The sequence below is a fragment of the Pygocentrus nattereri genome, chromosome 12, assembly GCF_015220715.1.
Source record: "Pygocentrus nattereri isolate fPygNat1 chromosome 12, fPygNat1.pri, whole genome shotgun sequence".
Lineage (NCBI taxonomy): Eukaryota > Metazoa > Chordata > Actinopteri > Characiformes > Serrasalmidae > Pygocentrus > Pygocentrus nattereri.
Window position 1 is genome coordinate 4,211,983 of NC_051222.1, and position 12,351 is coordinate 4,224,333.

The 12,351-nt window shown below is 44.0% G+C and overlaps 1 protein-coding gene across 1 annotated transcript in view; it reads right to left on the reverse strand.

The window, feature by feature from the left end:
- LOC108414672 overlaps nt 1–1,632 on the reverse strand; it is a 69,195-nt gene extending 67,563 nt beyond the window's left edge. The window contains exon 1 of the mRNA XM_037543603.1: nt 1,515–1,632. The gene's annotated coding sequence lies outside the window, so the exon portion shown is untranslated. The remainder of the gene's footprint in view (nt 1–1,514) is intronic.
- Nucleotides 1,633–12,351: the final 10,719 nt, after the last annotated feature.

The following is a 12,351-nucleotide window of genomic DNA, read 5'->3' on the forward strand; positions in this document are numbered from 1 at the left end:
TTCAAGCAGATTTCTCACAACAAGGAAAATAATCTGACAATAAAGTGAGAATTTCATTCAATAAAATCACTTAAAACCAGTTAAAAAGTGTCTTTTTACTTTTACTCGACACTCCCACTAGGAGAAATATTAATTAATTAATTAAATTAATAATAGACAAAAAAAACCTGAACCCAGTGGTTTTAGTAAAACTGGGTTTTAATCTGGGACTAAAACCCAGTTCTGCAGTACAATTTACTCTGGTCAAAGTCCCAGTTTGGTCTAAATGATGATTTGACTGTTTTCTTCTCCTGATTTCCTGAAGCTCCTCGTTCTTCTGCTCACATCGTGGCTTCTGTTACAGGAACGTCACGGTCATGTTTGAGGTGCAGAGCTAAGAGGACGAACTCACCACAAGACCAAACCTGACGGTTCCCAGTCCAACAGGAACCTCTCAGTGAAATTAAAGAGGAATTTTACAGAATCACACAGACATTCAGCTCAAACCAGCAGCTGAAAACAAACATGTTTCAGAGCAGAAAATCTAAACTATTACAGTAATAACTGGGTCTTTAGTTCAGGCTCCAGACTGGACCACAATGATTAATCTGAGTAATAAAGTTCATCAATAAATAAGTTATATTATATATAATAACTGGGTCTTTAGTTCAGGCTCCAGACTGGACCACAATGATTAATCTGAGTAATAAAGTTCATCAATAAATAAGTTATATTAGATATAATAACTGGGTCTTTAGTTCAGGCTCCAGACTGGACCACAATGATTAATCTGAGTAATAAAATTCATCAATAAATAAGTTATATTAGATTAATTAACTGGCCAGCGGCGACTGATGGGTTATTATTATTTTCATGGGTAACTATTTATTTCTATTGTTCTGTATTTATCACTTTTTGTTTTTCTGCATTTTCTTTATTCATTTTCATCTTAAAGCGTAACTGATAGGCTTTCGTCTGGTTCCTATCATCATCACTGTGAACAGTTCTGACTCTGTAAGTCTCTCTAGAACCAAGCGTTTCATACCAAACCGCTCTGTGATGTTGTTGGCATGGTAACCATTTAATTATGCGGAAACTATGAAAAATGGGTGGAGTTCCCCTTTAAATCACAGAGCTGGTCTGATTTTTTTCTGTGAAGCGGCTCTGTAAGCTGCTTTTTATCTAGAGCCCTGTTTAGTTATTAGTCATCATTTCTAAGTGAAGATCTTGAGAAAATCAGCCGTTATTCAGTCTTATTTAATGAGTTACTGTGAGACCCAGAACCATAAAAGGTTACAAATATTTTGGCTGCGTCCCAAACCGGAACATAGTGTCAGTAGACTGAGAGTAATTAGAGCTTCTATTAGTTCATTTGGCTCTTATTATGTCGGGAATATAAACGTCTGAAAGCCTCAGAAGCTCTTTTTACTTTTCTGCTGTAACTGTTTAGTCTAGACATCATCAAACCCACTGCAGCTGCTCTTTATTCTGGACTATTTCAGCTCCAAACGCAGTGGATTATAAAACCTCTGTACCTTTCAAAGCTCCGAGCCTCCTGTGGTGCTTCGGCTCTCGGCCTGGACTTTTATGGTGGGAGAGCTTTTTCCCTCTGAGCTGATGTTCCTCTAAACTCAGACAGATCAGCTCTTTGATCCCGAGGCCGTCCTCAGTTTCCCTGCTCTTTCTCCTCCACTGCTCCTCACTCGTTCACCAATAATAACCTGAGCAACGACAAACATTCGTTACTCAGCCTTTAATAACATTAATAACACGTTATTATGATTAGAAGTCCACGTCTAAAAGACGACCCTGATCCTCAAAACCAGGAGAAACCATAACGTGTAGCTGAACAGACTAAACACTGAAATCTGGGAAATGATGAAGACTGGATTCAGGGTTTTTTAGACAGCAGGTGAAAGTGATGCTCACCATAAAAGCTCCTCTGAGCTGCTGAAATAAAAACCAATTATTACTCAATACGGCTGAAACAGCGACCTCCTGGACCCAAGACCGTAATGACCGTGAGGACATCGGGTCCAGCTGGACGTATAAAATAGCTTCATCTGCTTAATGGAAAAAATACACACTGGAAACCCCCATAGGAATTGTGGGCCGGGGCAGATGTCCAGTATTTGTCCTATAAGAAATCTAAAGTGAGCGGTCAGTCAGGGTTTACAGCGCGCTGCTCTGAGTGGACCCTCCGTGAAGCCCCCCCATGTTGTCAGACATAGAATAAAACGCTAATATTGGTTTGAGCTGTTTGAGCCGTTAAAAGAAACGTTTGAGCTCTTTTAATTCTTCAGTTGCTGATAAACAGGTTTAGTCACTAGTGATGACATCATCACCACAGGATCAGCACTGGGTGATGGTGAAGTCCTGAGAAAGGCCGAATTCCTGTTAGTGAGGTTTTGTGACGTCACGCTTAGTTTAAGGAAGAAAAACATTCATGTTGGTCTTTCAGTGTATCTTGTGCGCACCTGTTAATGTGTGACTTGTTAAAACGCTCATCAAATATCAGCGGAAATTTACTGGAAGCACCAGGAACACAGCGGGTTTTAACAGCGACCATGGTGGGCTCACATTATCCCCTCTGATGGGGGTTGTGGATGTAATCTGTTGACGTTGATGGGGGGCTGAGTGACGTCACTTATTAAAAACATTTTTAGCCTAATAGTTGATAATTAAACCAGCACAAACGAATATTAGCAGCTTTATTCCGTCTCTGACCACATGGGGGGGCTTCACGGGGGTCTGAGTGGCGCTAATCTGCCGCAGCAACGAGGCTCCAACAGACAGAGCTTAGCTAGATTAGCTCCTTCCGCTAACCTTCCCGAGCGTTAGAGACAGGACCCCCAGAGAAGCAGAGAGAGGGTCTAATTCCTGTCAGGGGGGTTTCATTTCATCACTGCCCACCTTTTAAAGCGAATTCTGCCCCCTGAAGTCCGGTAATCCCGGCTGGAGCTCCACTTGATCCGGCGATGCTGAAAAATCCTCGTTTTTGTGTGTGTGGAGCTGAAAAAGGTCTCCGGGTCCCGAGCGGCTCCATAAAGCCTGTAGCGGCCGTTTGGAGGAGGTTTTACCGGAGAATAAAGCCGATAAACCCGCTGCTGTTGATGCTGTGAGCGAGTTACAGTGAGCAGCTCGTAACGGTCGCTCGGTTCAAACAGAGCCCGCGAGCGCCGGAGAGCGCGCGCTGCAGAGCGCGGCCACTTCAACTCTCCCGCCGGGATCTGATTGGTCTAAAACTCCTGACCGGCGCTCGATTCTCCTCTGACTGGCCACTTCGCTCAGCTCTGCTCTGCTGAGTGACCGCGCTGTGTTTTAAATCCGGACGCAGCTGAAAAGTGAAAACTCTTCAAATAGTTTAACATTTTAGCGCTTTATTCCTCTGCGAGTCGGAGAGTCTTGACTCACTGACTCACTGGCCGAGAGTCGATTCCTGCTCACTGACGCGCTGGACTCGAAGAATCGATTCTTTTTGAATCGACTCTGCATCACTACTTTCTACGTATGATTCATCACCATAGCAACGGAGCTAAGAAAGCGCGGAGGAAAGAAAGCAGCTCCACATTTTCTCTGAGGTAAAGTTTAATTTTATTAAACTGACGTTTTATTTAGTGAAAGTCTGTTAATGTTGAGATGAACTGAACTGAGTGTGGAACCTGGTTTTGTTATCTAGAACCGCTCATTAAGGAATAGAAGACCGACAGAAGTGAGCATTAAAAAATAAACACTTGTCTGATGAAAAGAGAAAATATGGTTCATTATTATTATAGAACAGTTCCTGGAGAAGGACTTTCTCCTGGACGTCTTCTGGGACAAAACAATGACCATTTCAAACTGGTACATTTCTGAAACTCTGTCTTTAAACCCTGGAAGTGGTACACAGGAATGCGGCTCCGCCTCCATAAAACATGAAACACAATCTTGCCTGAAAAGTAATTATAATGTGCCTTAAGGCATCTGAGTAGACTCATAATACTTACATACAAATCAGGAACATGTTAGAGGAAGCTACTGCCTTCTTCATGAATCACGATCAGTGATGCTTTCCAACCTTTCGACCACTGTGTGTTCATTGGTGGGGGGTCATGTTCCTTGACTGTATCAAGGACTGTATCAATCAGAGGTTCCCCATGCCAGTCCTAGTGTTCCAGCACAGTATGAGAAGTGTTCATTTTTCGACATTTATTGTAGCAGTAGGTCCGCGAGGTGCAGTGAAATGCAGGCTAGCTAGCTAATGATGCTAAGCGGCTTTGAAAAGAGCGGGAAGAGCTCGGCTGAGGCGAGTTCAGTGAACCGCAGGCTGAGGCGCTCACATTACTCCAGCTGTAGCAGGCGAGCCCTTTGGTTCTAGTTATAAATGGCGATATTTGTCTTTTTCTAAATTTCTGGAAGAATAAAGCGTTAAATTACCTCACTATGTGCTTTTGCGTGCTGTCCCACCATCGCAAGGCGGTCAGCAGGAGAGCTCCTGCCGCGCCCCGTCGTTAGCCGCATTAACCCCCGGCTGGGAATTCTTTAGCCGCCGTCTCATTGGCGCGTCAGCTCTTTCTGCTCCACACTTCAGAGCGGACGCTGATCATTTAACACACCGAAAGAGTTTGACTCCCTGAGGGCTGGCCTGCAGCCTTGAGTGCTGGAGTAGTTAAAGCCGTCTGTCCTCTCGTAACGTTAAATGCACGCTAAACTGTCCGCACCTGTAGCGCCTGGTTATAAGTCCACTGAGCCGTCAGTGTCGTTAACTCGGAGAACAAGCTTTGCTAGGAAGAGCTGCGCCGGTGAGACGGTGGCTGAATAATTCATGGCCAGTGACGGATTAACGTGACGCGCTTGTGAGCTGTTGAATGCCTTGAGATGGCTTTTATAGTACACACAAGAAAATCTGCTTGCCAGTTGTAGTTATCCAGCCTTTGACTTTTTTTCAGTTCACCTCTTATCATCAAAGTATTAGATTACTTTATACCTTTTTTTCCATTTTAGACAATGATGTGGACGGAGAGACTGTGACCTGTGGACTTACAGAAGCCATGATTGCGTATTTTTTTTGACAAGTCTTTCAAAAAACAATTAAAATTCAGAGTCTTTGTATCCAAACAAGGAGGTGACTCTTAATTTGGAAGAAATCACACCAGAAATGGAGCACCTGACTCCGAGTGAAAGGCAAGCATCTATAATTATGAATGTTACCTTTCCCAAAATGTATTTGTAGCAGACGTAAACAGGTTCGGACAATCAGAGAAGAGCCACACCACAATGGAGAGTCAGACTTCAGGATTTTATTGCTGGAACTGAGCACAAAACATGGGGCAGAGTTAGCATAACACACGCACGCAGGCAGACAGGCTCACGCTCTCTCTCCCTCTCCAGTCCAGCGGTCACCATGTGACTCTGTCAGTTTTCCTTTTTTTTTTTTCATCAATTCAACCAAGTCCAACCCCACATCGAGCACAACAGAGAATCGGTATAAGAAATAAACAAAACCAGCCACGGAGATATCACAACCAGAACACACGTAAATATCACACAGTGTACATAAAATGTTAATATTTTGTATTGTAGATAAAATGAAAATATTTTATACTGTAAATAAAATGTAAATATTTTATACTGTAAATAAAATGCATTACAATGTAAACTCAAGCTAATTTAAACTGGCCAGATAGAGACCTTGGATACCGTATAAAATTATATAGAACACTACACAAGAGGGTATATTTATCACATATGGAGACATATATTAAATCACAATGAGCAACAAGTGGCCATTTTTAGAAGTAAATTACTTAAACTGACTAAATCCATCATAATTCTGGATTAAAACTAGTTGTAAACACTTAAACTACTAGTAAAACATACCTGAGCACAAAACATGGGGCAGAGTTAGCATAACACACGCACGCAGGCAGACAGGCTCACGCTCTCTCTCCCTCTCCTGCACAAGGCAAAAAACTCATGAGGCACAAAACTAGGGTTAAAAACACTATTTGCGCTGTGTTCTCATTAAGAACGGCAATTCAGCTTCACTATGAGGTTATAATACATCCTTCATCAGATTTATAGAGCTCTAAGCTCCTAAAGAGGGACTTTTACACGAGAGAGAGTGAATGCACATCTTACCAGTCCAGCGGTCACCATGTGACTGAATAGCCCGAGAAAGCGCACAGCTTTCAGGCGTGGTGTAGCGCTAATTAGTGCCCCATGTACAACAAATAAAGGGGGAACCCCAAAAGAAAACTTTTTTTTACAGAGAACCGAGCTTAAAACACACATATAATTTTGTGTTAAAGCTTTGAGGGAGTTCACATCAAACTATTAAATATTTCTGCAAGTATCTAAAATAATAATAAAAAAAATTGAAAGAGCAAAAATAATACGGTTACATTCTCCCCCCTGAACTTCTCAAAGCTTGGACCATAAGGTATAAGACCCTTAAAGAACTCATCAGTTCCTGGCATATACTACCATGCAACACGCGTTACCCAACTATTAGGGAAAGGGGCAAAATAGAGTTGATCAGGCTCGCAGATGCCCTCTTGCTAAAGGGGTGCCTTATACACCTCCAACAGGTATGCTCTGATGATAATTCATTCTCATGGTCTAAAGGGAAATATTTTACCCATATCACTAATATGCACTATGACAATAAAGATTTTGCAAAATACTTAGCTGAGCCATGTGTCACTTTCTGTGTCATGTTGTGTATTAGCCTATTCACAGGTTTCACAAGTCTACCAGCTCTTGTTTTGACATGAGTCACTATTTCAGTAACAGGTGATGATAGGCTATGCATAGATGACACAATAGGCCTTTCTGTGTCCTCCCTAACATCGGGCACTATGCCTTTAGTGGACCCTATTGTTTCAGTGTCGTCTCTGCCCCCATTAGAATGACCAATACTTGACTCTAAGTCCATGCTCTCTGTTTGCTGCCCAGGCTCTCTCTCAGAAGTACACAGGTTCTCCTCTGGACCATTAGGGTCGTCCAGTGCTGCTATCCAGCTGGCAGTCTGTCCTTCTTTGTCGGGTCTGTCATCAAGCGTTAAAGACTGCCTGGAAGACACTTCGGTTGGATCATTGCCTGCCTCTGAATCTCCAAATGATGGTTCTACTTCATCCTCTGTGTCAAAGGGTAGGAAGCTAACTTGTAGCATTAGATTACGGTGAACCACCTTCTCTTGGCCAGTTCTGATGTTTTTTACACGATAGATGTGGCGCTGAGGATCTTTGGAAATCACTGTGTAGGGTACAGACTCCCACTTGTCTGCCAATTTCCGACGTCCTCGTTCACCTTTGTTGGCAAGTAGTACTTGGTCACCTTCTTCAATGTCGTAACCCTTTGTTCTTCTGTTGTAGAGCTCTGTTTGGCGTTGCTGACTTGCGTTAGCATTGGCTTGAGCAAGGGACAATGCTTCCTTGAGATCGTCTCTCATCTTTTTAACATAGCTGTCAAAGTCCGTTATGTCATTGTCTCTCTCTGCATTATGGAACATCACATCTACTGGTAGACGGGGGACCCTACCGAACATTAAGAAAAAGGGTGCATAACCAGTGGATTCGTGAGCTGTACAATTATATGCGAATGTCAGAGTCTGCAGCATTTGGGGCCACTTTTGTTTTTCCCTTGGGGCTAAAGTTCTAATCATATTGCCCAGTGTGCGATTGAACCGCTCAACGTTTCCATTACCCATGGGGTGGTAGCTCGTAGTTCTCGACTTCTTGACCCCAGAAATCTGCAGTAACTCTTGTATCAGGTGGCTCTCGAAATTTGCGCCTTGGTCCGAATGGATGCGCTCCGGGAATCCGTATACACAGAAGAATCTGTCCCATAATTGACGAGCTACTTGTTTGGCTGACTGGTCATTGCAGACAAAGGAATGAGACATTTTAGTAAAATGGTCAGTAACCACCAAGACATCCACACTCTTACCACGGGAGTCTTCTGCACTCCAAAAGTCTATACAGACCAGTTCTAATGGTCGTGAGGTTCTCACACTCTCGAGTGGAGCTCGGCCTTCAGGTTCGGGGGTCTTACTCACGACACAGCGCTTACAGTGCTTGACATATCTCCTTATGTCTTGTTCCATGTCGACCCAAAAGAATCTCTGCCTTGCCAAGTAAAGTGTCCTGCTCTGTCCTTGGTGACCGGCGTTATCATGGACACCCTGCAATGCCAGCTCTATCAGTGAAGCAGGAACAACATACTGATGGCGTCTCTTTCCTGACAAAGGGTCTTTGCAGACACGGTACAGTATCCCATCTAACATCTTTAACTTGTCCCACTGCTTGAGGGTTTTTAGAGTCTTGAATGTCTCCTTTGTCCTCTCTCGCCTCGATGGCTTTCTGCCTCGTGTAACATATGAAAGAACTCGAGACAAAACGGGATCATCCTGCTGTTTATCTTGAAGTTCCTTCAGAGACAGAACAGGTAGTGCACTTTGGCCGGGTGGCAGCAGGTCGTGTGCACTCTGGGACAGCCACAAGCCCACTTTCTCTTTAAAGCCTGCATCCCACTCTATGTGACTATCCAGAATAGCAGACACCTCATCACAGGACAATGAGCAATGTGTTAATTCTTGGTGGGATGATGCGGGTTGTACGACTTGGCACTGGGCACTGACATGGAAGGTGAGTTGAACAGCATCCTCTTTGAAGTGTTGTGCTTCTTCAAGCAAAACTGTATATGGTTCCGTCACCAATCTCTGGCTAACACGTGCACGAGTGAAGGGTTGTCTACTCAAGGCATCTGCCACCACATTTTTGCTACCAGGGATATACTGAATGTTGAAATTGTATGGCGCCAGCTTAGAGACCCACCTCTGCTCACATGCATCAAGCTTGGGCTTTGTTAAGATGTAGGTCAACGGATTGTTGTCCGTCCAGACAGTGAAAGTTTGCCCTTTCAGCCAGTGACTGAACTTATCACATACTGACCACTTTAGAGCCAAAAATTCCAAGCGATGAGCAGGGTATTTGCTCTGAGCGCGAGTGAGAGACTTACTAGCGAAAGCTATGGGTCAGGCTTTTGTCTCACCTTCAGAGACCTGCGATAGCACAGCTCCCAAGCCATCAAGTGAGGCATCCGTAGACAGGATGAAGGGTCGGTCGAAGTCAGGGTGGGCGAGCACTACGGATTCCAAGAGTGCTAATTTCAGGTTCTCAAATGCTTTGCAATGCTCTTCTTTCCAGTCATTGGGGTTTAGTTTTTTGAATGCGGATTGTCCACGTCCATTAACTTTCCTCCCTTTTGGTGCAGCAGTCAAAGCGAACAGGGGTTTAGCTATACTGGAGCAATTTTGTATAAAGCGCTGATAGTACATTACCATGCCAAGGAACGCCTTGATTTTTCTCTGTGATGGAGTGACACCGTCTTCCAACATAAGATCAGCTTCTGTCATAGCGGCGATTGCTCCGACCTTGTCGGGATCAGTTGCTATCCCATTCTCGTCAACAACATGGCCCAGGAATTTCACACTCCGTCGCAACAGGTGACACTTCTTGGGTGCTAACTTTAGGCCATGAACACTTAATCTATTAAAGACCAGCTCAAGTCTGTTCAGGGCTTCGCCTTCGTTGGGTGCGACCACAAGAAGGTCATCCAAGTAGCAGAGTAAAGTGTGGAAATTTTGATCGCCAAACACACCCATCATGAGGCGCATGAAGCTCGCCGGACTGTTGCATAATCCCTGCGGCAATCTGTTGAATTCGAATAGGCCCATGGGAGTTGTGAAAGCAGTGAGCTTCTTATCTTCCTCTGCCATCTCAATGTTATAAAAACCAGAGGTAAGATCCATTGCACTGAATATAGCATTGCCTCCTAAAGCAGCAAGACAGTCGGCCTGGTGCGGTAGAGGGTGGGCATCTTTTGTGGTGCGAGCGTTCAGCCATCTGTAATCCACACATATTCGTAAGTCGCCACTCTTCTTCCACACAAGCACTAGTGGTGAGGCCCACTCACTGGAGGATTTGCGAATTATCTCACGCTCCTCCATTTCTGAGAGCACCTGCCTGAGCTTATGGTAGTGCCCAGGGGGCACACGACGATAAGGGAGTCTGAATGGCCGATCATCGGACAGGTGTATACGGTGAGAGAAGTCTTTGGCTTTGCCGCAATCTAGTGTGTTCTTTGAAAACACCTCTTCGTGTTTACAAACTAGATCTACCAACTGTTCCTTCCAATACGCCGTGTGGAATTATTAGCCTTAGTATTGTTCATATTACTCTTTTAAGATGTATTATGTTTAGCATTGAAAGCTTAATGGTCATATTGTACAATTCTAAGAGCTAAGAGTCAGCACATAAGGCTGTGTGCTGACTAATGTTGGAATACACAAGGATGTCAGATAACAGGAAATACCTCGAAGCTAATAGTAGTAGACCCTGGGATTAGCACACCACACATGTGGTTCATCTGGTCAGATAAGCAGAGCCATTGTCTGGAAAACAGACAAACAGTGTGTTGGTAAACACAGGGAATACCTTAAGCTGACCTTGTAGACGCACTCACGGCTCGAGCGCATCCTTAAACTTTTATGATGTGGATTAGTGAGATGGCCTAACACACACATTTGGAGGCTTGATGGAATCTACTGATATCTTGGGTAAGGGAGGAGCGGTCATGCGACTATAAAAAGGGAGTCAGATGAGAAGGGGTCAGAGCTTACTTGGGAGATACATGATGCATGTTCTCTGTTTGTAACCTCTCCAGAATTCTGTAATAAAACCGTTTGTTTCACTTCAGTCTGATCTACTCGTCTCATTTATTTTGCATCAACGAACACGCAGGACTGGTTTCGTCCACAATTTGATGACCCCGACGTGATGCAAAGGAGACCATTGGAAAAACAGGCTTGATCTTTCTCCTCCATTACTCATCACAGGCGCGCCATTTACTCAGGTTGGCAGAAACCGATTTAAATAAATTCTGCATATTGACAACTGCTAAATTATGGATGGGTAAAAGAGGTTGGATCAAGTGATTAAATTTAAAGGACTGAATTGGAACAAACATAAAGTAAAAATATACTGAGTGATTAATAAGGTATTGGGTCTGTGGTTTTTTGCCGGGAATTGGTGAACCCCTCCCGTCATCTGACGAGTGAATGGGATAAGGACTGGGTTGAAAGTCCCTGGGATTGGCTCTCCCTAAAACAGGGTTGGAGTCCCTGAGGTTCAAGTCCTCTAAAGTACCAGGTTGGAGACCCTGAGGTTCAAGTCCTCTAAAAGTATCAGGTTGGAGTCCTTGAGGTTTGAGTCCTCTAAAGTACCGGGTTGGAGTCCCTGAGGGTGGTCCTCTAAAGTACCGGGTTGGAGTCCCTGAGGGTGGTCCTCTAAAGCGCCCATTCGTGATAAGTTTGAAGTTCCTCACATGCAGCAAACCTAACGGTGACAACTGAGCATTGTGAGTCGAGCAAGTAAAACTTCGAAGACGTCTTGGTGAGTACCAGTTTTTGATCAACATGGCTGAATACAGTAAAAGAGATTTAGAAAAAAATTGGATAATACAGTTGGAGTGGGGAATTGGCAATGGAAAACATTGGAGAGACAGATAATAATTTTGGCTAAAGCGGTTTATGACTTAGAGATAGACCCGAAAAAGTGAAGGCAGAAACAGAGAAACTGTTGAGAAAATGGATGTTGGATAAAGAACTGTCTCCCCATGACCAGATTTCTTTGGGACAGGCGTTAAATGATTTTACAGCTAGAGCAATAAAGGAATTAGACGAGGCTAAGGCAGAACATGAAAAGGCAGGAATGTTTAAGAAGGGAAAAGCCAGGAAGAGGTTATCAGATGCAGAACAGGAAATAGTTAAGGTCAGAAGGTTGAAGTGCACATATAATGGCAACCTGGATAGAATGGTAAGTATCCCCAAGTATCCCCACCCTCCTACGATAACCTAACTCCAGGCATTTTGACATGGACACCTGAGCTAGAGCAGGCGTTCATTGAACTAAAAGAGGAACTAGCGCATGCGGCTGACCTTGCTAGACCGGACTACACCATGAAAGGAGACAGGTTATCTCACCAGTGCGGGCAAACCCATAAAACACAAGGAAGAGTTCTTAGCACTAGAGAAAGCGATACAACTACCAAAACAGGTTGCCATCATAAAGTGCAAGGGACATCAGAAAGGGGACTCATTTGTGGAAAGAGGTAATGAGGCAGCAGACAAGGCAGCAAAGGAAGCAGCAGGTTATAAAAGAACGAAGTTGGCAGATGGTATTGAAGGAAGGTGAACCATGGGAACCAATTCCGACAGGAGAAAAGCTCAGGCAAGTGCAGGACCAGGCTAGCTCAGAAGAAAAGACTATGTGGCTGCATAAAGGTGGTAGAAAGAGTGAATTAGTCTGTGAAGGTCCCACTGGACTTTGG